The sequence below is a fragment of the Amblyomma americanum genome, chromosome 1 (assembly GCF_052857255.1).
Source record: "Amblyomma americanum isolate KBUSLIRL-KWMA chromosome 1, ASM5285725v1, whole genome shotgun sequence".
Lineage (NCBI taxonomy): Eukaryota > Metazoa > Arthropoda > Arachnida > Ixodida > Ixodidae > Amblyomma > Amblyomma americanum.
In genome coordinates, this window is record NC_135497.1 from 166,875,970 (window position 1) to 166,901,921 (window position 25,952).

At 52.3% G+C, this 25,952-nt stretch overlaps 1 protein-coding gene and 1 pseudogene across 2 annotated transcripts in view; both read right to left on the reverse strand.

Moving 5' to 3' along the window:
• LOC144114141 (E3 ubiquitin-protein ligase MARCHF8-like) overlaps positions 1-25,952 on the reverse strand; it is a 155,869-nt gene that overhangs the window by 127,422 nt on the left and 2,495 nt on the right. The gene's annotated exons all lie outside the window — the stretch shown is intronic.
• LOC144116806 (U2 spliceosomal RNA) lies at positions 12,564-12,717 on the reverse strand (annotated as a pseudogene).

Genomic DNA, 25,952 nt, shown 5'->3' on the forward strand with positions numbered 1-25,952 from the left:
AACCCCGGCAAGAAAAAAGACGCACTTATTAGGCATATGATGCTGATTAAAGATCATTGTAGTACACAACAAAAGAAGGTCAAGACATAAGGGCATCCTTCGGGTACGACTCTTAATGCTAGCGTCCTGACAGTCGGTTCTAGTGGTTCCATTTCTGGAGGCGTAAAAATTATTTACCCCGCTAGTGGCCTTGCCTTTCTGGTTAAAGTGATTCAAAATGCGCTTTTTGTGTGCATTGGTGCTGCTGCATTACACATTCATGGACATCTCTAATGGCCACCCGCTTGGAAGAAGTCGTCACATTCGGGTTGTCACTTCATACTGCAAGAGTCACTTCACACATTTTGCACTTTGCTTGCACTGTTGTGCTTTGCAGTCTTAAGACTGGGAATGACTGCTAGTAAACCCTCGCTAATTGCTATCTTCCATACGCGCTCTGCGCAATTCCGCGGCAGTGTGAAAGTGCTTGTAGCGGCGAGGGTTTCGCCAGCGATAAAACTGGCGCAGATTGTGCGGATTTTCCCGTAAACACATTCTTCGCCCTTGCGCCAGGTGCCAGAGAGATAAGAACTCCTTGCCATTCGGCCGTCCAACGTCTACACGCTCATTTTTGCACTAGTTGTGTACAGCGCTATGGAACCATGCACTGGACTGTACAGCTCCCGGCATTCGTAGCATCATTGTCCCGATGGGCAGTCTCAGTTAAACATGCCGAAATCGTCACTCTCCTAGCGTTTGTACATTGCGGCCGTCATGGGCCACACTGAGGTGGCCCAGGTGTCAGCTGATTCCAATTACCGAGCTTTGCCCGGTCGGAGTGCGGGTCCCAAAAGAACGGAGGGCTAAATTTTGAGCACAACAGGACCCCCTTTTCGAAGTCTCCTCACGTGTCAAACGCCGCCGCAGTGAGCAGGCGGACGTTATTTTGCCCAACTGCTGCGACCATGTCGTGGGACAAAGGGGCCTCGTTTGCGGTATAGCTCTTCTGGCCGTTTCACATGATGCGATTGTTGCCGCAGCGCAGTGCGATTTCTGCCGCTGTGCGACAGAAATGCGCGTCGTTGTCGTCGCGGGGCCACTGCGACAGACTTTCAACAAGTTGGTCGCGCTGTCGCAGCGTCGGTGCGGTCGCAGCGATGGCCACAGCAGTCGGCCAATAGGAGTTCAGCGACATGAGAGGAAAATCTCCAAAACATTTTACTGAACATAATAATACATCACGGCTCAATATTATCGCCCATGATTACGAAATCAACGCCTGCCACGATGTTCGACATTTATTGCAGCCGAAGAATTTTCGGCCACTGAAAGCCCGCACCGACGCTAGGGTGCCGACGGCACCGACTGAAATTGTTGGCATGTGAAACGGCGGCTGCGATTACCGTCGCAACGACAGTGCGACCGGGCCGTAATCTATCGTTCCCGTCGCACCATGTGAAACAGGCATTCGGCGTGCCGCGCACCGCGGCGGGCATCTTCCCCAACCATCGCAAACATCTCTAAGGGCAAAGGACCACTCTCCGCCCTTTTACCCGACCATGCATTCAGCCCTTGCGCGCCGGGTGTCATCTGAAGAAGAACAGGCGTCGGCAGCACGTGGGAACCTTCAGCTGGCCAGAGAACATTACCTACCCCAGTCGACGTTACCTCGACGGCAACATTCCCTCTCTCGGGCTCAACATGTGACGGGGGGCGTGTCCACGTGTGCGGGGGTGTGAGTTCGTGCGCACAAGTAAAGGATTCAGGCCGCTCCCACCCCGGCGAGGGCGTCCTCAACCTAGGGAATTAAGGGAAGAACGCTTTAAAACTCGATAGCGAGTGGAGTTGAAAAGATCCCACTTTTGATCTTTACGCTAGTAAGAATGTAAATAAACCCAATCTTCTTTCTCCACCAACGAACCCCTTCACTCGGCGGCACTCCTGTCCCGGTCGGAGCGGGCGTCGTCTTGACTGTGATTCCGTCGAGCCGCGACTCCGATCCCCATCGTCAATACGGCATATATAGCTTAATCCGTTTTGCACCGTTTCCTCGTGCGTCGAGATTTACACCGCGGAGGCCGTAGTGACAGAATACGCGTCTTGTCCCAATTTCTTCAAAGGCTTTTCGCAGAGCGCTGCACAGTCCACCGCACACCTACTGCGTATTACCCTCAGACCAGCTGACTGTAAGAACGCTTCAGCCACACTTTCACAGGCGTGCTCGGCTCGTGCAGTGTATGCAGCCTAGAGCCACTCTAAGAGTGGCGTTGCTCTTGTCTAGATAACATCGAGCTCGGGCCACAACACCTTCACTACATTCTTTTTTGGATGCGGGCGTGAGTCGTCGGTACCCTTGGCTCCCTCCCCTGCCTACCTGACGTCTCAAAAACAGCATTCTTTTGAGTCGTTGATCGAGCCGAGGACTGCCGTAAATACGTGCGCTCGTGATCTGACAACCAAGGCGGCCAGAAAGACACGTTACCACAAGTCTGCTCCCAAACTATGGATCCCGTCTAGCTCCATCGAGTAATGCTGCCCCTGTAGCATCCATCAATGCCGTTCTCCCGCAAGCTTCGTTGTCCAGTTGACATTGCCTTTGTCAGAGAAGCGCCAAAGTAGTCGTTGGAATGTTCAAGCCAACTGTCTTCACGCCAGCGGCCACTACCGTTAGTCGTTTCTTCGCCGTGAGCCGCCAAGGGGTCTTTCACTATTTACTGGGTCCACTGTAAAGAGGAAGACCAGACTGCACTGTCATCGCTCTGGCACGCGCCCGGACTGTGGGTCCCGTTTTCTCATAGTTGCTTAATGCCCTTGTAAATCATCAGCCACCCGCTCCAATAACGAAACGTGCAGCAACATCAAATTCTGCGAAACGGCACAGTAAAAACTATCGTGCTCCCATGGACACGCACGCGAAGAAGAGGTCGTGACCCCGCACATGCGTAATGCGGCTTTGAAAGACCGGAATGCTGCCGTGCAGCAAAGACGGAGCTGGGGGTGGTTAGTGAGCCGGTGTTTGTTTACGGTCGCACGAAGTAGGCTGCCACGCAAGCCACCTCCTTCCCTGGCGGAGCACGCATGGCGAATGGTGCTATGCCGATGTATTAATCAGTTTGCATCTTCTGGCTCCCGTGACATGCGCGTCTCGCATGCACCACCTCTGCTGCCGTGGGTAGTGAAAAGGTCAAGGATACAGATGCGCCACCGAACGGCGCGCAGTGAGCCTATCCAAATCGCGAAAAGGCCTATCGTTAATCGGCAATCAGGAAAAATTACTCTCAGCAATCGTCTCAATATAAAAAAAAAAGCCAGCATGTTTATGTATGCATGACATGTCTTCCGTGTCACATATGTTGAACAAAACTCCAATGTCTTTCCACGCTTATTTTTTTTTTTTCTAGAGGTCCATGAAATCGGGGTGCCACTTAAACCTAAGAATGGAAAAAATACTTCACAGCGCTGTTCAGTGCGTCTGCGGAAAATTCCTCGACGGAGACACAATGTATCGCACAGAAAAAAATACATAACTGCACGTATACGCAGCACAGGGCGCGCATGCGGTCGCAGAAGCGTGCATACCCGAACACGACCGCCCAGACCGAGAACGCGGAAGGCGGCTAATTTCCAAGAATTCTTAACGTGTGGTGCTCTCATTTCACGCAGTGCTGCGTATTGGCTGAGGAGTTCTGCGACGTGATGTAATAATAATAATAATAATTGGTTTTTGGGGAAAGGAAATGGCGCAGTATCTGTCTCATATATCGTTGGACACATCAACCGCGCCGTAAGCGAAGGGATAAAGGAGGGAGTGAAAGGAAGAAAGAGGTGCCGCAGTGGAGGGCTCCGGAATAATTTCGACCACCTGGGGATCTTTAACGTGTACTGACATCGCGCGTCGCTAGAAATTGGTGATCGAGCGACTGCCCCAAAACAGGTCGTTGGCGGCTGCTCTGGACTCCCGACGAATCGCCTTAATCATATGACGCGCCTTTAGACTAATGGCTGAGCCGTGTTATGCGGCGCGATCCCACAACGTGCAGGTGTATTATAAACGACCAACGACTCCTCTAAACATGCGCGCGCTGGCACGCACGAACGCACGTGTGTGCGTGTGCGTGTGTATGTGTATGTGTGTGCGTGCGTGCGTGCGTGCGTGTGCGTGTGCGTGTGCGTGTGTGTGTGTGTGTGTGTGTGTGTGTGTGTGTGTGTGTGTGTGTGTGTGTGTGTTAGCAGTTACCTTATGAATTGCGTTTTTTTAATTTTTCTTGTTTTTTAATCTATGTCGGAAACGCCCGCCGTTCGCGGTTTGAAAAGCGAGCTCAGCACTGCTCAGCACAAGCGTGTGCTTCCACAGCGCAGCGTGGAGCACGGCAGTTGTCCTCAAACTTTTCTTTAAATGACTTCTAGCTGTCGTCAGCTATAGATTGGCGCCTTGGTATTTCGCTCTATTTTTCCTTCTTTTTTCTTCTTACTATTGTTGTTTTCATTTTACATTAGTCACCCCAGTGTCAGTCAGTGGGCCCTGCATGGAACCTCTTCAGTTTTGAGAACATTTTCTACGCGCCAATCACCAGGAGGTGCGCACTTTCATCGAAGCCTCAGGTTCTAATCCTAACCGGGACAATGAGGAAAGAGGCAGGATACGAGCGTGATGCCAGCCAACACACATACAAAAGAAACACGTAAATAAACTAAATAAATAAAAAAGGAGACCGGCGAGCAGACAACGCGATACAAGCCAAGTTTTGCGGCCGTTCCGGGAGCGCTAAGCCTATATACTCCTCCCGCCTCAACGAACGTCGGAGCTATTAAGGAAAGCGAACAGCGAAAGACGGCGCGAGGGGTGCAGAAAAACAACGCGCCGTGTTTGTCCACTCTCTCTTGCCGTCATCTGCAGACGCTCCGGACAAGCGACAACAAAAGAAACACGCCAAGCTCGTGGTAATGCTCGGCCCATGCGGCCGAGCAATCACGACGCAGACTGCCGCGTGTGCGCGAGCGCCCTGCATGGGAAGCACGAGGCGTAGCGCGCACGATACACCCTTCTTTTCGATGACTCCACGTTTGACAGACCTGATTCAGGCACGCTTCCAACGGCATATGGCTTCCCGTGTACTGTTGATCGGTCAGGGAAGAGCGTGAGAGACGCCTTCGGTTTCAACGATCCCGGCGCCAGTTTGCCTGGCGGGCGCTTCTAAATTTACAGCTAGAAATGTTTATTGACGCCCCTAGAGCTCCCGCCATTTGGTTTTCTGTCCATTCTCTTCAGTGTGTCTCTAAGTGCCGTTCACAGAACACCCACAAATGAGCGCTGCTCCGGAAAAGCTGGCACCGCTGTCGTTCGATCGCCAGGGCCTCGGGACCTCACTCTATTTATATCGAGGCGGTAGTCAAGTGCTCATTTAATCGCCCGTCGGCTGCCCCTAGCAGAAGACGCAGGGAGAACATTAGGGCGCACGCGGAGAAGGTTCATTAGTCGCGCAACTCGGAGGCAGTTCGCAAAGCAAGCAAAAGATCCTGGCTGACAGAATAAAAATAACCGAAAGCGAGGCAGTGCAAGAATGGGAGGTGTTTAAGCATCGTTTGCTACTCGTTACGCAAAGCTGTAGGCTTGCTACTCAAGAAAAATAAAACACCTCGTGTGTAAGCCTTCAGACGGTAAAGAAAAACACGGGAAAACGTGTACCGGATCCGAGGCTATGCAAATACCGAAGTTGGTATTTCTCGCCACATTTACTGTTATATCTGCACATGAACGAACAAGGGGTATTCTGCAGACAGCCTTTGGTTGTTTATCGAATCGCTGTAATCACTCGTAATGAGCATTCACTCAGACGTAAACGCGGCTGAAGTGCCTTTAGATCAACCCATGTACACATCGAGCCGCAGTGTGTTTTCTGATGTATGTCAAAACAAGGCACCTTTCAATAACAATCTTTTCAAATCGACAGAGCGACATCCAAAGGTGAGGACATTACACTGCAGAATAGCCCCCGAATCGGTGTCTCTTAAAAGTCTCCCGAAAGAGCTGCATATGGGACAAGGACGGAGTTCCGTGCATACTCATTGTACAGGTACGATTTCACAACGCGCGCAGGCGACACCTTCCTTCGAAGGTTGGAAAACTTTTCACACGCAGTTTAATTTCTAGCAGAAAAGCACCTGAGACGCCGGGGAAGGCACGCGAATGGAAAAAAAAAAAAGTGGTTGTCGGGTGTGTTAAGCGCAGCACGATCGAACCGACCTGTCCATTGCCGCTCACGTCACAGACTTTCGGTGCGTACTTTCGACTACGAGGCGGGTCCTTTGTCACGATGAAACGACTGCGAGCGTCGTAACGATGGCGCCGGCTGGCCTTCACCCAAGGCAGCCGCGCCCTGCGGCACGACGACGACGCACGAGGGCTCGCAGTGAGGGTGGCGGGTCGCTCCACGAGCTCCCCGCAGGGCGCCTGGCACCCGCGCGCACCGACTCGCCGTTGCGTGTGCGCGGCAATGCACGACCTGGTTTCCCTGCCTTCCAGCATTCCCGGCGGCGCGCACAAGGAGCCCATCGGCGAAAACAATAGCTGCGGGCGACCTCTCGCCTCACGCGCCGGGGCCCACAGACGACGGCGCTGTTTATTCCCGCCTCTGCGCCCGGCCTCGCGCGAAAGGGCCGCAATTGGCTTCGCATGAGCAGGCACACACGCCGGCTGCTTTCCGGCCGCGCCGCATTCCCGCTACGTGCACCGGCAGCGCCACTCTGCCGGCTCGAGGGATGCGCCTGAGCCGCGTCTACGGCGGCCCCGGGGGAGAACCTGGCACGAGAAGGCGGTAGGAGTCCAAGGGCAGAGCCCGTGGGTAGGAGGGCACTGCTCCAGGGCTTCTCTGCGCAGGGGAAGAGCTGAGCCCACTCGGCGCAGGTACACCGTAGTGTATAGGCACCAGACAGCCGTGGGGAGACAAAACAAGTAATTAAGGTCAAATAAGGCGAAGACACTTTTCACAGGCATATTAAGCGAATTTAACTGAATTCCCTGAGAGGTCCCGTATTTCAGGTTTTATTTCGAGCATCTAAAGGGCAACAATCGAGCACCATTTCCTCGAAAACGCGCAGTGAAAACGAGGGGCCTTTAAGGCTGCATTCTGAAAGGATAAACGAACACGTCATGGATTGGTTGCGAGTATGTTTTTGCAGGCTAGTTGGTGCCTAAGCATTCTGGGTTTTTTGCGCAAAAGACTCGTTTCTTTTGTGTCGTGTCTTTTGCGCAAAAAAACCAGAATGGATTGGTTGGTTCACGACTGATGTCATTAAATGGCGGCAAGGCCGTAACGTGACAGTAACTGCAGAGATCGGCTTGCCATCCGTCGGTGTGACGGCGAAGTTTCTGGAACGCACCAAAGCCAGCGGGCCGTCGCCAAAGAAGACAGCGCAGCGGTCAGCACGGTCAGCCGCATATTTTACGGCCATGCAAGTGAAACAAAACGTTCGTTCCCATCTTCATCTGCATGCAATTACTGTGGACGACCACGCCGGAGCCAGCGCCCATAATTACCGCACACCGCTGTCTGATCAATCGACCCATGGGCGAAGAGCGGCGGAGGGGACGCAAGTGACGTCGACCCGAGGAAGCGACAATGTGACCCTTTTTCCCGTTGACGTAGGCTGAGGCAGAGTGGAACCACGACTCAGCGACGCTGCAGCGGGAGTCCCCGCAACGAGTTGCGACGGCCCCTGTCTATTCATCTGAAGGACTGTGGGCACATTCTGTGATGGCACCTCCAGCTGATTGGACAGTGAGAGAACAGCTGAAATTCCCAACCCAGGGACTTTGGGAATCAGGACAATTTAAGAGAACATGCCTTTTCTTTCCCTTCTTTACTTCTCGCGAACAGCAAAAAATAAATGCTGCATATATAACATTAAGCGCGTAATGTTTAAAGCTCTCATTCTCGGCAAATTCAGGCGAACATCATCCGGACACCGCGCCGAACCGAGGTCGAACGTGAAGCCAAATATGAAGCCGAATCGGAGCCTGAACACGAAGCCGAGCTTATCCGAAAACCTCTGAACCTTTCCGTCCGAACGGCATTCATCAGAAAAAATAATATTTATCCCCAAAGCCGGATTACCGCCGGTGTAAACAGAGCAGCTTCGTTGACCCGATGCCTCAGACCTCTCGGCCATAGCCGCTGGCGATGCGTTAACTGGCAGCCTCTAGTGTTATGCGTTTGATATCGTCGTCCTTCATCCATGAATGTACTGCTCCGCCAAAAATTGGTTTTGAGAAAAGGAAAGGCGCACCACGGTACTCTCTCACTTTTCGGTGGACACATCAACCGCGCAGTGAGGAAAGTGGGGAGGGAGTGAAAGAAGGAAGAGAGAAAACCACTTGCAGTTCTTGAACGTGCACTGACACCGCACAGCACACGGGCTTCTTGCATTTTCGCGCCGCGAATGTTTGCGAAGGCCGCTGAAGAGCGGGCAAGCGCTATGGCGCTCCATACAGGGAATGGGACCTTACAGATCCAGACAGAGATGCTGAAGATGCTTTCCAGCACAGAGAATAGAAACGGCCCAACGCGGCGGTGCTTAAAACACGCGTAATGAGCCGCGTGACCAGCTCCGGTTGCTTGCCGAAGAAGAGGTGATGGTGCAGCACGCGCTTTCCGGTCAAGGCGAAGGTCCCAGCGTGTGTGTAGCACGTGCTGGCGCCATCTCCTCTTCTTCGACACGTGGGCGGTTCTGGTACTCGACACACAAAAGCGGCGCAAGAAGCGGAGCGCGCTGTCCATCTAATGAAAGCGGCTGAGGGTGGATTGATGGATGGAAACAACTTTTATTAGAAAAAAAGGAAAGAAAAAATCTTCCAGGGTGGTCTCGTACTGGTCCAGGAGTCCACGGGCTTGTGCCTCACATAAGGCCCGATCCACAAGCCATTTCTGGCCGGCGGGCTGAGCGGTCTGTAAAGCAGCCTCCCTGGAAGAATGAGCTGGATTGGGGATGCGGGGTACTGCCTGTGGGGAAGGACATTCCTAAAGGTAGTGGAAAAGTGTGGATCTGGGCACGCCACAGGTGAGGGTGGAGGCTACCTCAAGATTCGAGTGCTGCTACCACCATCTATGAGACGAATGCGCTACGCCTTTCATGCAATGCATTTCATGCTTACATCTAGTCTCGACGACGACATGGACTGCCAGTTTTTTTTTCCTGTCCCGTTGTCCTAACCTCATATCCCACACCCTCGGCACTGCTCCAACCAGACGTCACAAGTCGAGTCGCAAGAGTAGGCAAGGATGTGTTCTTTAAATTTACCAGTGTATTTTCCGTTCATTAATAAATTGTGTCAGTGCAAACAAAATTTGCGTTAAAAATACACATCTTTGGACCTAGGTCAGATCTGCGTCGAGCCTTTGTTGTCGATTGTCTTTGGGGCCATGTCGACTTACAAAGTATTTTGTGTTTTAAGTTTCCGTTTGCAGTACTGTGTGCAACAAGCAATAATGTCACAATAGCACGCGATTGGATGACCCATTCGGAATGACGATGCAAACGGTACGACAGTTGTGTCCAAAAATCTAGCCTTTCATGACTAGTTCGAACGTATTAAGCCCGAGGTCGCGAGAATAAAAATAGTCAAATGAGGGCAGAGACTATTCTGTAATCGAGATGACATAATGGCGCACTCGTTCCGCTGATATTCGTCTGCATGCACAAACATCGGGTCTCAAAGCGTGGCTTCTTTTACTACATGCTTTCGCTTGGATTTCTTCAGGGTACGCATCCATCCATATGACGTCGCTCCACTGGTTTATTATCCCTGCATGGCTCAGCATTTTTGTACGTCATTTCAAGCTGCGAGCACCGCGGTCAAGCACAGTTTACCCCGAAAGCCAATGGCCACTGACGTGCTGCAACGTGAGAGATTTTCAAGGGCCGTGGTCCGTAGCCGGGTCAGCGCTTCGTGAAATATTATTGTTCGACTTCACCACATGCGGAACAACTGCAGTGGATAAAGCAGAAACCCTTTCCCCCTGAAAGCACAGCGCTTGACAGCAGAGTGAGAAAGGAGGGGGGGGGGGGGAGTAGAAAAGCGTCAGCAAGCAACCCTGCACTGAATGCAGTGCCAGCTGCAAACGATGGTGTAGAGACCGCCATGGGAACAAGTATACCACGAAATTCTCAGGACACGTATTCTCACGCAGACAATAAGCCTCAAATGTTCTGCTGGGAAAACGCGTACAGACTGCCAGCACTTTGTGTGCATGGTCTGTTATGCCGGTGACAGGACACTGTCATAGAGAACAGGGCGAGGCGCAGGCGCGTACTGTTATAGGTCGAGGTTCAAGCGTTCTTCACAGGAAGATGGAGTGCAGCAAACACGTGACGCCGTGCTCCTTCAAATACGCTCTCTCTCTCTCTCTCTCTCTCTCTCTCTCTCTCTCTCTCTCTCTCTCTCTCTCTCTCTCTCTCTCGATTTCTCTTCCCTTCACAGCTGCGGCTTCTTCTAGCGTCGGAAGACAACGAAATAGACCTGAAACGCGCGGAATTCGGCGATTACCGCTCTCTGGCAAAGTGACCCCAACGCCACCTTTTTTCCTCATACCGAATTACGCGCTATGGCGACTTGCCGTATCAATCACTTTTCTTTCGTTGCGTCGCTGTGTCACCAGACGCACGCGTGTTCTTCTCGCTGGAAATGCCGTCTACAACGCAAGGAAAGCCCCATGACGTGTTTGAAATGATTTGATTATGCAAGTGCAGCAACGCAGCGTTCATGTGGAGACAGAGTCAGCCGTTACTTATCAGAGTCTCTGAAGCCTACCTTTTAGATGGTCGAAAATATCTATCGCGATCACTGATAGCAGTTCAAGTTAACGGCCGAAGGACGCCTGTAGGCAAAACTTGAATACCTATAGGTTCCCACTGAAGTTTTCACCACACGGAACCCACGTAAAAGCTTAATTTCTTGGCAGTGAAGAATGGAGCCACGAACTGCAGTTTGCTCTGAACTTCCCCGCACGGCCTGCACAGCGTGCCTACCCGTCAGTGTTAGCACGCACTTCCAGCCAACGCGGGCATTACAGTATTTCTTCGCTTCTGCGTTACCAACACTACCCAGGGCACCCGTACTTTCCTTAAAACTGTGGATAAGGCAGTCCTTTGCCCGCCTGTTCGATATGGCGCACAAATACGCCGCAGAGAAGTTCAGTTCTACGTTTCCTGAGAACCACACAAAAGAAGCACTTACGCACAAGGATTGGCCACGTAAGCTTTGCGACCGAACTGGATGTGCTCTGAACTACACGGAAGTATAACCTTCTGAGATACGAGTGATGTTAGGCGTCCGATGACGAGATCATTACGCTGCGGTTAATGATTTACTTAAAATGTATCGTGGCCAGCTAACTAAGCGAGGGTCGCCATATAAACAGAAGTGACCTATCTGCACGGCTGCTTTTGCGCCGCAGCATTGACCACTCAGCCGTGGTTACATTCGCTTTCGGCAACACAGCTCATAACTCGCGAGGTACCTTACAGTCATGCTGCCGCTGACGACACGTTGAAGAACAAACGGAGCCGACTTGTGCCAAAACATAGACAGCTGGTGCAGGATTTCCATCTGTGGCGAATACGTGTTCAAACGCGCTATATGCTCTTCTGTGAAGGTGCTGTCGGAGGAACCACGGATATGTTCAAGAACACGGAGAGTGGTAACTTTCAGGGAGGGGGGGGGGGGGGGGATACACTTGATGCCACATCAGAGAACACGAAACGCAGCCCAGCTAAATGCAGAGACTTGTTTTTCTAATCGACATCAGGAATTGCGAAAGCTGCGGGATACGTGACATGTTTCGAAGGGCGACGGTTTTGTGTCGGGGAACTGTGGAATGAGAACAATGTCATCTAACCGCATTTACCGTGCATCACAGGCCGGTCCATATTCTCGGAGATGCTCTTCAGGACGTTTTTCTTGATGAGACAGCGATACACATACTATCGGAAAGTTGTGCAAGAACCAACCGTTCATACCGGGAATTTGTCTGGCACGTCTACTTTGATATCCCGAGAATTTCACCTCTGAGGCAGGTGGCACACGCTGCCTGCATAGGAGGCCGCTATCCTTGAAAAAATGTTGGATGCTTGCCCAACGCGTACATTACAAGAGGCGTTGCTCCACGTGCATCGGCAGTTCTTTCGGATTGTTGGGTCTCTGTAAGCAGTTAAATTTAGGTCTGTTGGCTCGCACCAATGTTCCTCCTCTTTAAATGTGTGTCTAATGGTCATGTGCGTTTCTTACCAACGTGTGTGCAGTATGATTTACAAGAAGTCTCTTCACAGATTTCTTTTTTGTGTGTGAATAAACGTTATCAAAGTGCGCACCAGGAGTATTCCTCTGCTTCCGCCCCTTTTGTGCGTCTCATCTTGTATTACTTTCCCATGTATTCGCACAGTCTGTCTGTCTGTTGTTGCCAGGAAGAGAGAAAAGGAAAGTGCACAGGCCTGCTCACTGGCTCAAGCCGAGCCACAATCGCTACCACGTGCAGATAGTAGGAGAGTTGAAAGGGGGGATAGAAAGACTAGGATAGCAAAGACGCGCTAAAGACAAGGCCGATCCCGGAGGTAGTGCAATACCGGGCCAACCGGTGGCGAGAGTGAAGCATCCTTCAAACTCTCCGCCACATTTCCAAAAATAAGTCCAACTGGACCCGTAACAGATACTCTACGGGGTCCGGACATTCGCACAGAATGGAACAAGATCAACGCGTTTCTTCCTCTTGCTCGGTCAACTCCCAAGTGACAGACAAGGTAGTACTGTCTGATACTTGCGTGGACGTTCGTATAAAGTTCCAGTGGCGCGTGCCGCAAGTGGAACGCTATTTACGACTACGCTCGAAAAGGGCTCTCGTGGACGCCGAGGGATGCCATCTGAACGGAGGGCATCAAAGTTATTACCAAGCACACGGGTGTTGCGAAGAACCGTGCTTGCTACTGACGTATTTGAAAGGTAGTGCAGCCCAGGTGATAAGCTACCCTTCATTTTCCGAGTGCATAGGTGAATCGCTTGTTTTCATATACACCATGGAAAACTCGTTCGGGCGCTGTCAGATAATCGCATCGTTTTTATTGCTGAAAAATAAAAATAAAACTGAGGATAGGGCTGATGAACCGTCGTGCGCAGTGTAACAACTTCCCTCGCTGCTCTTAATAATTCGGCTCTCTATATGTGCACCGCCTTGCACGTGGGTGAGCATATTCGGACCCAGGGTCAACTAGCGCATGTGCCTCTATGAATGCGCACGACACTGCCATTGTCCTTCTCCGTGTTCTAACCTTGCTTTCTGCTTGGCGTCCAGTACAGGCAGGGCATCCTGCTGGAGATGCCAGAGTCGCCTGCTTTCTGTTGTGAGAAAATTAAGCCCTGCTCCCCGTCGGTCGCCCGACCATCTGCCGATCGAAGCACCGGCGCTTAACCGCAGCTCATTACGCATCGAAGGGCATACGTTACCACGTTTCATTGGTCGACGGCCGTCAGCCTTGTGTTCTGCCCTCAGTCAATCGCCAGTGGAAGAAGGTAACGCGAGAAGGCGCATACGCGCAGTTCAGCCTTTACTGCGAACGGGCACCCCGGTGATATTCGCAGCTAATGTACACTTGCGACTTCCGGTTGTGACTCCAAGCGAAGCGGGCCCGGACCGGCGGCTACCTGCTGCGGGTGATTGTTGCCCCGCCCATCGACATCGGTCCGGCACAAGAGCGGACGCGCGCTACACTTTGGGGGCCGTGGCTGCGCATTAGGCGAGCACTTGCCTTCCGACATATGCGGCACGTGCAGGGAAGCGCTTGTGCAGGTGACCCCCTCCCCCGCGCCGAAGGCCGCCACCGATTTCTGCGGCGGCGCGTGCCACGACAATACCTGGCGCTGCGCCCAAAGCGCTGGCCCCCGGCGGCACCCAGGCGGCTGCTGCCGCCATCGCGGTCGCCGTCGGCGATGAGCGACAAGCCAAGCATGACCCGGCATTGACATGTCTAGGGGCGGGCGGCCGCTTCCTCCTACCTGGCCGCTGTGGGCGCGGACGGCGGCGCACGACCGCGCCTTCACGGCCCCAGGCAGCGCCAACAACGCCTTCGCGACACAATGTGCTCGACTCGACAGCTTCAAAAGGATCCGCATTAAAGCACCGCGCGGCTAGCCCTAACGAGAGAGAGGGCTGCACGCCGAAAGAAGCGTCGCGTGTCGCGGGTGGGCTAATTTTCGCGAGCGCTCGGCGGTGCGTGCGTGTACTCCGCAACAAAGATTATCATTTTCGCAACATTTTCCTGTCGCTCAAGAGGGAAGTCTGCGAAGGAGATGGAAGTAAGGGAGGGAGCCAGCGGAGATAAAAGCTGCGCCCAGTCGTTCTTAAGTGTGAAAAATGAAGCCGGCGTTCAGCGGAGAGCACCAGCGGAAGCCTAATTTGTTTTTATCTAGCCGGACGCGGAACGCCACAAAGGCACTGCCCAAAGAGCGCTCCCAGCCGCGTTCCTCCCGCAGACAATCAAAACAAGGGGCACGCAACGCCCCATCCAGCGCCGCAACAAAGGACGACCGCTCCGTGCGAAAAGAGAATGGATGTTTCGGCAACCAAGTCAGGTCGGCACTTATTAATCTCTTCTCGCCGCACTTGAGACAAGGGGCCGAGGAGGAACGGCCATTCTCGCTTTACTCTCTCTTGTCGGATTCGGAGGGCGTCGTCGTGAAATGAGGCGCGTTTTGCACGCGCTCGAAACAGATGCGCGGAGCAGGTCGCGCACGGGTGAGATCCAAGCCGCACGTACACTCATTCCTCGTTGAAGAAATATCGGCGCGATCGCAGGCAGTCGTTCCTTGTCTCTTAGTGATCGACATCCGCAATTGCAACGTTCCGAATCGGTCTTTCATTACTGCTACGAACAGTTGACGTGACGCTTTCCGACTGCTGTCATCGTTAATGCGTCTTTCCGCGCAATGACCATGAGCAAGAAACCATGTTGCAACCCGAGGCAAGCTTTCAACCGAGAGAGAGAGAGAGAGAGAGACAATAGCGGTATACGCTCCTCGCCTTCCATCTCGCAACGCACAAACCGTCACTGACAGCGTGCCTCGGGAAAGAGGCGTGCCATTCGTCCGTTGTGCCGCACGTTCCGAACTAGCCTGATGGCTGTGTCGTAAGCAGCGCGTGCCGTATACGCCGTCAGTCAAACGAGTTCTCTGTCCCACGCCGTTCGTTGAGTAGCTCACTTGGCAGCTCACGTCCGGTGGTGGACAGCGGAGGCAAAGGCTTCGCCTATACTTTGTAGCAAACGCTTTGCCTGTACTTTCTAGAGTATTGTCGCACAAGCTATCACACCAGAACCCCTTTTTTTCTCACCGTTTGGCGATGGTCAACCAAGCGTAACACTGCCGTGTACGTTTGCGTCACCTTCAGCCACGCCGAGTCTTAGAAGCTTATCAGCAAGGTGTGCAAAGAAAAGCATAATACAAAAGTACCCAAGAAGGGCACATTAGCAGACGAGGTCCGCCAACATACACGGCAAACCCGTCTGAATCCAAAATTTACCCGTTCGTCATAGCTAAAACGGCAGGTCTTCGTACTGATGGTTTATTGATGCTCTACTGATGAACAACAGGGAAGCAGCAATGCCAAGTTCTGCGCGTGAATTAGCACCAGACAATGGCTGTGATGGTCGTGAAAGGCAAATGCATGAGTTCACTGCAAGCCGCCGTGAACTGCCTCTGCCTCAAGATTCGCGCCACAATACGCATGTGCGTTATAATACGATTCGCTTATCCACTGACACGTCTGAAAAAAAAAAAAGGAAACGTGAAGCGCGCGCATGCAAACGATTTTGTTTTCTACTCCTCAGAAGCGTAGTACGAATCAGACTAGAAATTTTAAGGATATCAAGGAAAGCCTTCGTTTCTACGTCGTGAACGCTCTCAGACACGTACGCGCTGCTTTTCGTCGAAGCAGAAAACATTGTGCCCTCCTCGAAGTGCGTGTGGCCCAGCACTTTGCTGCTCTCAAGCTCCGATGCGCTGAAAAAAAGTAAATAACATACAGGGATGCCTACGGCGAAGCGTCGTGTCACGTGATAAGCTAAATTTGAGCATTCTTTGCGCATGAATGGAACGGAGCATCACGCTATAGTCTATGAACGCAGAGTACGTTTTGAATCGTCTCTAACGCCACGAGGCCAGAACATCTGACAGGATTAGATGACGCTCTTCATGGCTCCCCCGGGCACGCCATACCCGGCTGTTACAGGCATTGAACACTGCTCCGAGTGACGCTGTACGGGGGAGGAGGTACGCGGAGAGAACAGCGGCTGCCCTGATGAGATGCACAGCGTCGGACGAAGGCCGTGTCGCCGCCGCGAAGGAGCCTCGTCGGGAGACCGGAGAGCTCCGGTGCACAGGCCCGAAACTGGGCGCTGCTATTTTGCGGGCCCAAGGCCATGCGACCGAAATAGAGGCCCCGCGGCGCGACAGCAGCGCGGCGGAGCTCTGCAGACGCCTACGCGGATCAAACATTTCACCGGACGCTGGGCTGGCTGCTCAAGCGCGGGTCGCGTCCCCGCGAGCGCGATCCCGAGGATGTCCCATCGATTGAGGAGAACGGACGCGGTCGCAGCGCCGCCCTTCAAAGTTTTAGATTAAAATCCCCGTGAATCGATGGTGCTACTACGCGAGAATAAAGTCCCTCGAGGCGGCCGGTAATTGCTGCCGTTTACGCCCGCCGCTCGCGCACGGAATGAAGCAAGTGTAACACTAGACAGGAGGACGAAAATAGCTTTCGGAGGACACGCGGCCAAAGGTCACAGTTGGAGACGAGCAGTGAAAATGTAAGCATTCGCACGAGTGAAAGTCAACACCATTTTCCAGAGAATGGAAACTTCGCTGTATGTTTGAACGCGCAAGGAAAAAAAAAAAGTTTTCTGCCCTTATTTCCGAATGATGAAATAAAAATGAGGAGTAGCTCGGGATAAGACCGGCGTATATTGGATCTACATGCGGCAGGGTAAACATAACACGGCAATTCAGTTCCACACTCTGCTCCATCCAAAAACTATTACAAAAGCTTTTTACACGCCATTGTTCACAAATATGGAACTTTATAAGTGGCGCATCTTGTTTTCTTTTTGAGCCAATTTTTCAGCCTTGATGCCAACGCAGCCGCTCCAGGTAATGCGTGTTTCCTTTAGCCGCGCCTTGGAAGACACCGTTTGTAACCAAGACTTGACTGTCGGCATATCATCCCCTACAGAAAAGAAATGCTCGTCCGGTAAAGTGTCTCGGGACTCTCTTTGAGCGCTGCAGAAGGTGACAAGACTGCCGCGGTGGTAACGGCATGTGGTAACAGCGCCGGACGCGTGGTCGCGTCTGCGTCGCGAGGCGGCCCCGGCAGCCTCCCCAGTAGCGCGTCGTCAGGGAGCCGCATTTTTTGCGCCGACCGAGCTGCCGCGAGGGCGAGGCGCGACCAGCGGAAGCGGCGCGCGCCTTTCCGTACTCGTTTCGAATAGCGCCTCTCACCACCGCCCTCCGTTCTCTTTTCGCTTTCCTACGCCCGTGATGGTACGCTCGCCGAGAACACGGTCGTGCCGGTTCTTGCGGCCGGCGACGTTGTTGTTCGCTCAAAGACGCGCCACGCCGCGAGGCATTCATCGCTGGATCGCTCGTGGCTCGGTGCCCGGCTGTCAACACTCGCTGCTTCCCCGAAGAACGGCCGCTTCTCACACGCGCAGCCAATCTCTCCGACAATAGCCGTCGCAGTTTTCGTCCTCGGTCCACCCGGCGACTCAGACGAGCTGTCCGTTCGACGCCATAGCCACTCGGCGCCTGGAGGCGAGCCGAGTGGCTACGCGCCTGTGTCCCCCCAATGTCACAAGTCTGGACGAGTCGCGCCGAGTGCGGTTCGGTTCCAAAAAGAGGAAAAAAAAACAACTTCACTTCGAAACCAAGTCCCCTCGTTTTGAGAGTAGGCATCCTACTCTCTTCTTCTCAACACCCTCCCCCGTTTCCTGCTCCCATCGTGCGCTCAAAGTGGACTGTCTGCTTGGGCGATGCATCCGAGTATCTTTATTTCTCCATTCTGCAAACGCGCACAACGGCACAATGCGTCGCCTCTTACTCTTTTCGCGCCGTCGAGAATCATGTCTCGCTTTAACGCGGAAGTAAAGGTCGTTTTTCCAACCTTCTTCTGTCATAAAGGTCATTTCCGCCCTGCTTTGTAAAGCGCTATAGAGGAGTGAAGAAAATTCGTTAATGGTGATTATTTTTTCTCTTCGAGAAATGACGATTCTTCGAATATATTCCCCGTTCTCGCCGCTGCCAACGGCCTCGGATGGTCGTCCGTTCCTTAATCGCTTCGAACACCGGATCCTTTGATAGCGGCGCGGCGGAACCTCGGCTTCCGGGCTCTCGGAGACGTCACATGCGAGACAAGCATCCGCACCCTAATGCCTTAGCGCGCGCGAGTCGCCGCTAACGCGGCCTCGCGACTATGCGACTCTCGCAGAAATGATCTCCATCGAACGCGATAATTACCGTTATTAGCGGAAAGAAGAGACCGAAGGTCTCGGCACCCTTGCATTCCTCTTACCCTAATCACCACATTTCGTTTCCTGCCCATTTCCGACCTTGGCTGCTGCGCGAAGACAGGCTCGAGCGAAACAAGGTTTTTTGCGCGATCGCCGACCTCGCATCAATGGCCGCAGGTCTTCCTCGTGCGTCGGGCACCTTCAAACAGTGCAGGTTTCAGACGGCAGTCACACCACCTTGGCGAGGTTTCGCGCTCGCTTCACGGACAAGTGCTCTTTTGCCCTAACGCGCGAGCCGCCTCGCATGCAGGCAGCGAGCGACATTTACTCTCGACGGTCAGATACGTCGCGGAATCGATGGCTATAGGACGGAACCTTCTTCCACCTTCCAAGGACGACACGGGCCGAATAGGCCGGCTATTGGATCCCGCCTCGCACGCGAAGCGCATGTCGATCCTTAATGGTGCCACCGGCATCTTGTTTCTGGTGTTTATCTCGACCCCTCCCAAGGCGCGCACCAGAAAACACATTATCTTGGCCGTAAAAACGTTTGTTGTCCTCTGTTATGGCTGTAGGCAATACGTAGAGGTGGCGGTACAGACTTAGGCACAGAGGAAACTCATCACCGGCGACGGAAATATATGCCTCATGTAAAAGAGAAAATGAAGTGTTCAGAACTGCGTATATTATAGATTACCATAAGGATCGCCTCTTTACACTTTTATTTTCTTCATGCATACGACATACCAGGTGCCGAAGCCAGTTTTCTCGGTTGTTAGCATGCATCATTCATGCGGACTCAAATGGCTGTACACTGACAGAGCGACGGCAGTGAGCAGGACAGTGGTAGATTGTTTTTTTTTTATATCTCATACATCCAAAAGAAACTTGAAATCCGCTAACTACCGCGAGAGACGTGAACAAGAAATAATCAAGCCATAGTTACCGCGATGACTGCAAAACGTGCCTAAATTTCTGACGTATCAAGGATGCACCTGCCGTGTACGCTCCCTACGAATTTTGGTTTCAAAGATGCCGAAGGTAATTCAAAGTTTGCACTGCACGCAACGCATCTCTTCGTAGCTACTGTGGTCCGTACAGTTGAACGAAATGGCTGAAAGGCGGGATCATAATTCACCCCCCCCCCCCCCCCCCCCCTTATGTGAGCAGCGGCGCGGACAGAGCTGCGAAGTTAATGGTTCAGTTTTCCTCAGAACCAGAACCACCCGGTTACAGAGACGCTCTCCGTACCGTGCGCACAGCAGAAATACCAGACTGTACAGGGGTGGGGCAGCCCAGATCGATTTTGGAGCAGCTCTTGGAGTATAAATATAATCATTTCAGAGCAGTAATATCACCACTTTGTGGCATCGTAAGAACAGAAAAATAAAAAAATATTTAAGAAAACATGTCCTTTGAGCAGGCAACATTTTAAATAGCGGCTTAACTGTATCAGGCGGGGCGTAACTAAAAATAAGAGACAGTACCTCTTAACAGTTAAAGGCATGTCGTTGTGGTTTCTAATCTCACTTTTTAGCAACGCTGAGCGTCTGTTTAATAGCATTTAGCGTATTCTTGATAGTCTGACAGGAAACAACGTTACCATTGCACCCAGAAATTATTCAGACGGTTTATAATTATGCCACGAAAAAAGAAAAAGGCGGAGATTAGAAAACAGGGCCATCAGTATGAGCGACATACGTAAATAAAACAGCTCCGGCGATACACCATAAAGTTCAGATCTCCAGTCTATTTCGGGGAGCCGGCTCGACCACGCGCAGCTCACGGGGGCATTCACCTCCTGCGCACCGTGAACGAATGCATGTGCGCTGCTGCCGTTGATGCTGTGTTGATGTAGCTTGTGCATTTCTCTCAAAAGGAACGTGCAAAACAAATTCCTGTAATAATCTTTAGAAAAAAGCTTCCAGACCCGCCGCGCTGGCTCAGTGGTTACAGCGTTCGGCTGCTGATCAAAAGGTCGCGGGTGCGGTCCCTGCCGCGGCGGCCGTATTTCGATGGAGGGGAAATACAAAAATGTCCATGTGCTGTGCGATGTCACCGCACATGGTCTAAATGAATAACGAGCACTCCACTACAGCGTCTCTCACAGTCCATGTGTCGCTTCTGGACGTTAAAAGAAAAAAAAAAGATTCAAATGAGACTAAAGGGTAGTGCAGCGAGCAATGGGAAGGTACGGATGTGTGCCCGCAACAATTCGGTACCTGTGATACGCGCTTCGTGAGCTTATGCGAGCCATATTCTAGCGGCAAGTTTCACAAGTGACTCGCATCGCATAACGCTTCCACCTTTTTTTTTTTCTTATATGCTTAGTCGTCGCCGCCTCATCTCCTCCTCTTGCGCACAAAGCGCACGTGGACGTCTAACCACAGCGACGGAGTGCCCTTCCCTTTCAGCCTCGAGCGTATTTGTCCCTTGGACGGTCCTTTCGGATAGCCTTCATCTTTTCGCTCTGGTCCCGCACTCGCAGAGTTGTCTTCGTGCAAAACATCGGCTTATGAGTGGCCAATGCCCGTGCACCGGCCATTCGCAATTGCCAAAGCACCGGTGAATCAAGAATCTACGACAGATAACTTGGATACAGAACGCAGGCAGAAACAAAATAGAGAACAGCGCATAGAACTTGGAGGTCTGGCCCCGGCATGCTAAAGGTGGCCCCTGTGTAAAGGAGCGGAAGCAAACCCCTCCAAAGCGATCGGGCTCGCACGGCAAAACATCGATATTATGAAGAACGGCTGGCATACACATGCGGCACCGTCTTCTTAATTTCGCTCCTCGTTTCCGCCACTCTGTAGCTGCGCTGAAACGTCGTAGCGCGCCAATAGCCGCTGTAGAGAGGCCACTTCGTGAGCCATTTGCTCGTTACTGTATGATCAGCCTGCTTAGAAGGCGGGTGCCTGTATGCGACATCCTACGTCGCCCATCGCTCAGCCCGTTATAGCCGTAATCAGGGTAATCAGGAGGGTGCCTCATCTTCTTCTTCCGAATGACGCACCTAAGGCTCGATCGCTCCAGTATACTTGGCCAGCATAGCCAGCATAAAGCCCGGTTTTATTCGTTTATATACGTCTCCCTGAATCTCATCCATAACTGATCAAAGCATTCGTTCGGCACCCCCCATACCTCGTTTGATGCAGCAGGAGAACTGTAGCCGTACCCGGTGTCATTCTGAGAACGTCGTGCTTTAATCCTCGAGACTCCGTTTTCGTCGATGCTCTTGGCTACGCGTTGTTCGCTGCTTGTCCAACAGCTTCTGCAGAAAAATCACGACACGTGCCGACGCCGCAACCTACTCCACGCTATGTCAACATTATGCGTTCCAAGGCGAGGTCAGCATCCCTTCATAAAGAGCTCCCTCGTTTGTTATCGACAGCGAAAACGTGAATCAAACTGCGTGAGTAAGGTGGACTGTTGAGCTAGTTGGTATGGTTCTTCTCTGCTGCTGGTTTTAAGTGAGCAAACTGCGTGGTTGAAAATAAGGAGAATAAAGCAACGCCCAGTGAAATGTTCGTAACAGCTCGTCTTCTCTTTAGGGGAGCTACGACACGAAACGGCTGAGCCACAGCGCGGAGAGTCGTTCGAACGGCGGGGCACACGAGGCACGTTCGATTCTGCCTGGTTTATTTACAAAGGATTGAACAGAAGGAAAAGAAAACACATGAAAAAAATGGGGAAAATGGGAGAGAGGAAACAGGGAGCGCGTATGCTGTGGCAGAAAGAGAGGCAAAGAGGACCACGCTTGAATTTGAGCCGGCAGGGTCAACGCCTCCTAGATTGGCCGGGCGTCACGCTGTCGCCTCACGCTCTACGGCTCTACGGCGTGGGAGGCCTGTTTCGTCCGCTTCACCAGTCTTCCTTTGCTTATCCTCAGGGCAGTCTCCTATTTTCTACAACCTGGCCCGCAATGAGCTCCACCTCGTGGTGCTGTGTGCGGAGCATCCCGGACTCGGTGTTCGAGAGGGAAGAGAGCCGGCACTGGTCGGCGAAGCGCCCTGTTGTTTGTGAGCGCAATCTTGCAGGCGCGTACACTCCCGCCCCTCCGTAAGAAGGTTTCGGCGACGCTCCGATCGACCACATTTGGCGGGGCATTGGTTATTCGCCGAGACGCACAATGTCGCCTTTCGTTACACTTCACTGCTGCGTAGGTCTCGTCAAGTGCGCGGACCTTTGTTCTAAAAGGTACTCGCGTCTCCACCGTTTCCAGAACAGAATCGACAAGTGCGACGCGGTGGTTCCATTTTCTTTTTAGTGTTCTCCGCGTTGAATCTGTCGGAGTGGTTGCAGGTGTGGACGGAAGAGCTGTGAGCTGACGACCGACAAAGAAATTAGCCCCTCCGCATCCGAGTACACGTATGAAGGGGCTTCAAGTAATGCAGAAAGTTGGGCGAGTTGTTGATTCATTATTAAACTTGGCGCCAGCGTAAGTAAAAGGCAAAGGGGGCGGGAATTACACCCGCCTAGATCTCTGTGAGAACAGTGCAAAGGCTCTCGAAATCTACGCAGCTTCTTCCAAGTGTCTTGCGAATGCAGGCTTTGTCGGTCCGGACCATTCTTTTCCAGTAGCCGCCCCGTTCATGGCACTCTTTCCACAATAAATCTCCAAAATATTCTGTTTTTGCCGAGATATTCCCCAAACCACTATTCCCCTCATCGCCCGAAACATCGCTGCGATGTCCTTTGATGCTCTCATACCTGCTTTGCGCTAACCCTATATATGCGGTATCTCAGGGTAGCATGCAGTGAGCAGAAGTGCATGGGCTTAATGTTGCCCTGAAGGTATCACCTCTGACTGCTTAGCTTAAGTGCTCGCTTGTACCATACATAGAAAGCGCAGGGCGTCACGGCCACTCTCAATGACCTGCACCTGAAGGAACGTCTTTTTTGTGTCCGACATGACTGCAATGCTGTGGGTTCGGAGTCTGATGAGAATGCCTGAGAAGTTTAGAGCAAAATTAGCTCCAGCCGAGAGAACGTCACTTAGCGAGAGCTGACCCGCGCGCTCGAGGAGGCGTCAAAAGCAACACTCCACTCAGTTGTCTCTATTGTCGGTCTGACAACGCCTCGATGCGAGAGGTAATGAGTAGGTCCCTTTGGGGACTCAACGTTGTCGTGGACCTCCACAGCGTGCCCAGCGACCAGGTATTCCCCCAGCGCTTGGTCGTAAGCTTGCGTGTCGTCGTCATTTCGTATCAGTTTTGTCGTTAACGACCGAATCCTGTGAACAGCTGTCGCTCTGTTGACTACTATATCTGAGGCACTCTTCTTCAAAGGCAGGGCGACCTGATAACGGCACTCTTTGTAAGTGACATGTTCTCGGAAGCCTCGAAGAATATCCGTCCATCTGTGTGGTTTCTGTGCCGACTATTTTAATGTGCTCCAGCTCCCAGAACGACTTGAGCTGCATGGAGAGGTCGCCGTTGTCGTCTTCGGTGGTCAGCAACACGCGCATGACTCCGGTGATCGTCAAACATGTCGTCGCTGTCGTTCTTGACACCGTCCATCCAAAGATGGTCTCCGCGGCAACCCGCTTGACATTTCCGGTGGTTACGTCCCAGTAGTGATCGGCGCCAATCAGGAGACATACTCCGGTGTTCAGTTGATGGGGACAATGTCAGCGAGCTGGAGCCCTTATTCTGCAGCCAGGCTGGTACAAGGGGCAGAAAGTACCCGGGAATCTCTGGAACCTCGAAGGTTTTGGATCGAATCATACAGTCACTATGTCGTTGTGCCGGCTTCGTAGCCATAGGTCCACACGGCGAGATGTTTTGAAGCTTGCTTTGGTGGTCCCAATCGTGCGGATGGCGAGACGCTCCTCTCCCACCACTCGAAGCTTGAGACGCCGGGAAACCTCCTGCCTTAGGAATGCTCTCTGGTTGCCACCATCGAGCACAATTCTCACCAAGGCGCGCTTTTGTTTTTATTCTGTCCAGGCTTGCGCCGTCTCAAGAAGCGCGCCGTTAGTCTGTGCCACCTGTAACCATGACTGCACGACAGTCAGGGAAGGTGCAGAATCGTTTCTGGAAGGAGGTGGTGTCGACTTGATGGGATCGCAGACGGCTGCCGGGAGGAGCATTTCGCGCACCTGGGGTACTTCACTGTTCTACATTCAGCTGCCCGGTTATTCTTCTTTGCGTATTTGTAGCACTTTCTTTCTTTGGCCATGATTTCCTTTTGCATGTCCAGCGGACGCCGCGCACACTGCCGTGATCTACCGCACACAAAATGTGCACTGTGACTTGATGCCCTTTACAGAGAAGTCTGCTGCTGCAGGTGGCGTCTTTTCGTTCAGGATTGACCTCATCCATACTTTGCAACTGGCGGCTGCTTCCCTGTGCTCCTTCTCTCTGCTCTCTACTTCCGTTCTTCACAAATAGAAGAAATCTTGAAGGTCGTTTTGGGGGCGCGGTTGCAGTGGTAGCCTTCTTTCATTAGTACCCTCAAGGCAAAGCTGATCTGGGGTGCTCTTTCGTAGGACTGTCAGCAACAACACGCCGTACACGCTCGATGTAACGCCCAGTGCCTCGAGGCTTCGGACTCCTGACTGAATCTCATCCTTATAAAGGGTCTTGAGCCTTTCTATGTCGAGGACGGTGTGTACCGGGTGAACACCCAGCAACCGCCGCCATGTATTCTTCAATTATCACATCGTTCCCAAATTTTTCAGTGAATGTTTTTATCTTTAGTGAATGTTTTTACAGCGACTTCGTATAGTTCTCATTGCTCAGCGTTAACCCTTCGATACCCGTGGCAGCCTTTCCGTTGAGGTAACTTGCCAGATATTGGAATTTGGCGACAGGTGACAAAGATCTGTTTTTGTGGATTGTTGACTCGAACTGATTCCAAAATCTCTGCCATGAACGCGTCTGTATTAAACTTAGCGTGTTCCAGCTTAGGAAGTTTGGTCGTTACCGACGGTAGCAGGCTCGCGGTGACGCTGGCGCGGACTCAAAAGTGCGAGTTAGGCTCAGAAATACCTACCGTTACCGACGGGGTTGTAGATAGACCTCCGCTAGAGGTTTGGTTTCAGAGGGCTCGTTTGATTTCAGTTTTCGTTACGTTGATCTTCTCACTGTACGCAGACGAGGCAGCTAATTATGTATCGAGTTCCTGCAGGTGTATAGTTTTCTCAATGCCGCCATTCACTGATTTTAGCTCTTCTGAATGTTCGACAAGGAGGTCAAATTGCTCTTCCAGCTCACTGCTCGGAACTGCAGGCGCTTGTAGGACGGTGCTGGCTGCTGTGATGATCCTGTCGATGCTTCGTCCCAGTGCGGCTTGCCTTTTGTGGAGTCGTTGCATACCGTTCTCGATGACAGTCGACGAAATTTCCCCAATTTCGGCACTAAAAATGTACTGCAATGTTCGTAATTGCTCATTTTTCTTTAGGGGAGCTACGACATGAAGCGGCTGAG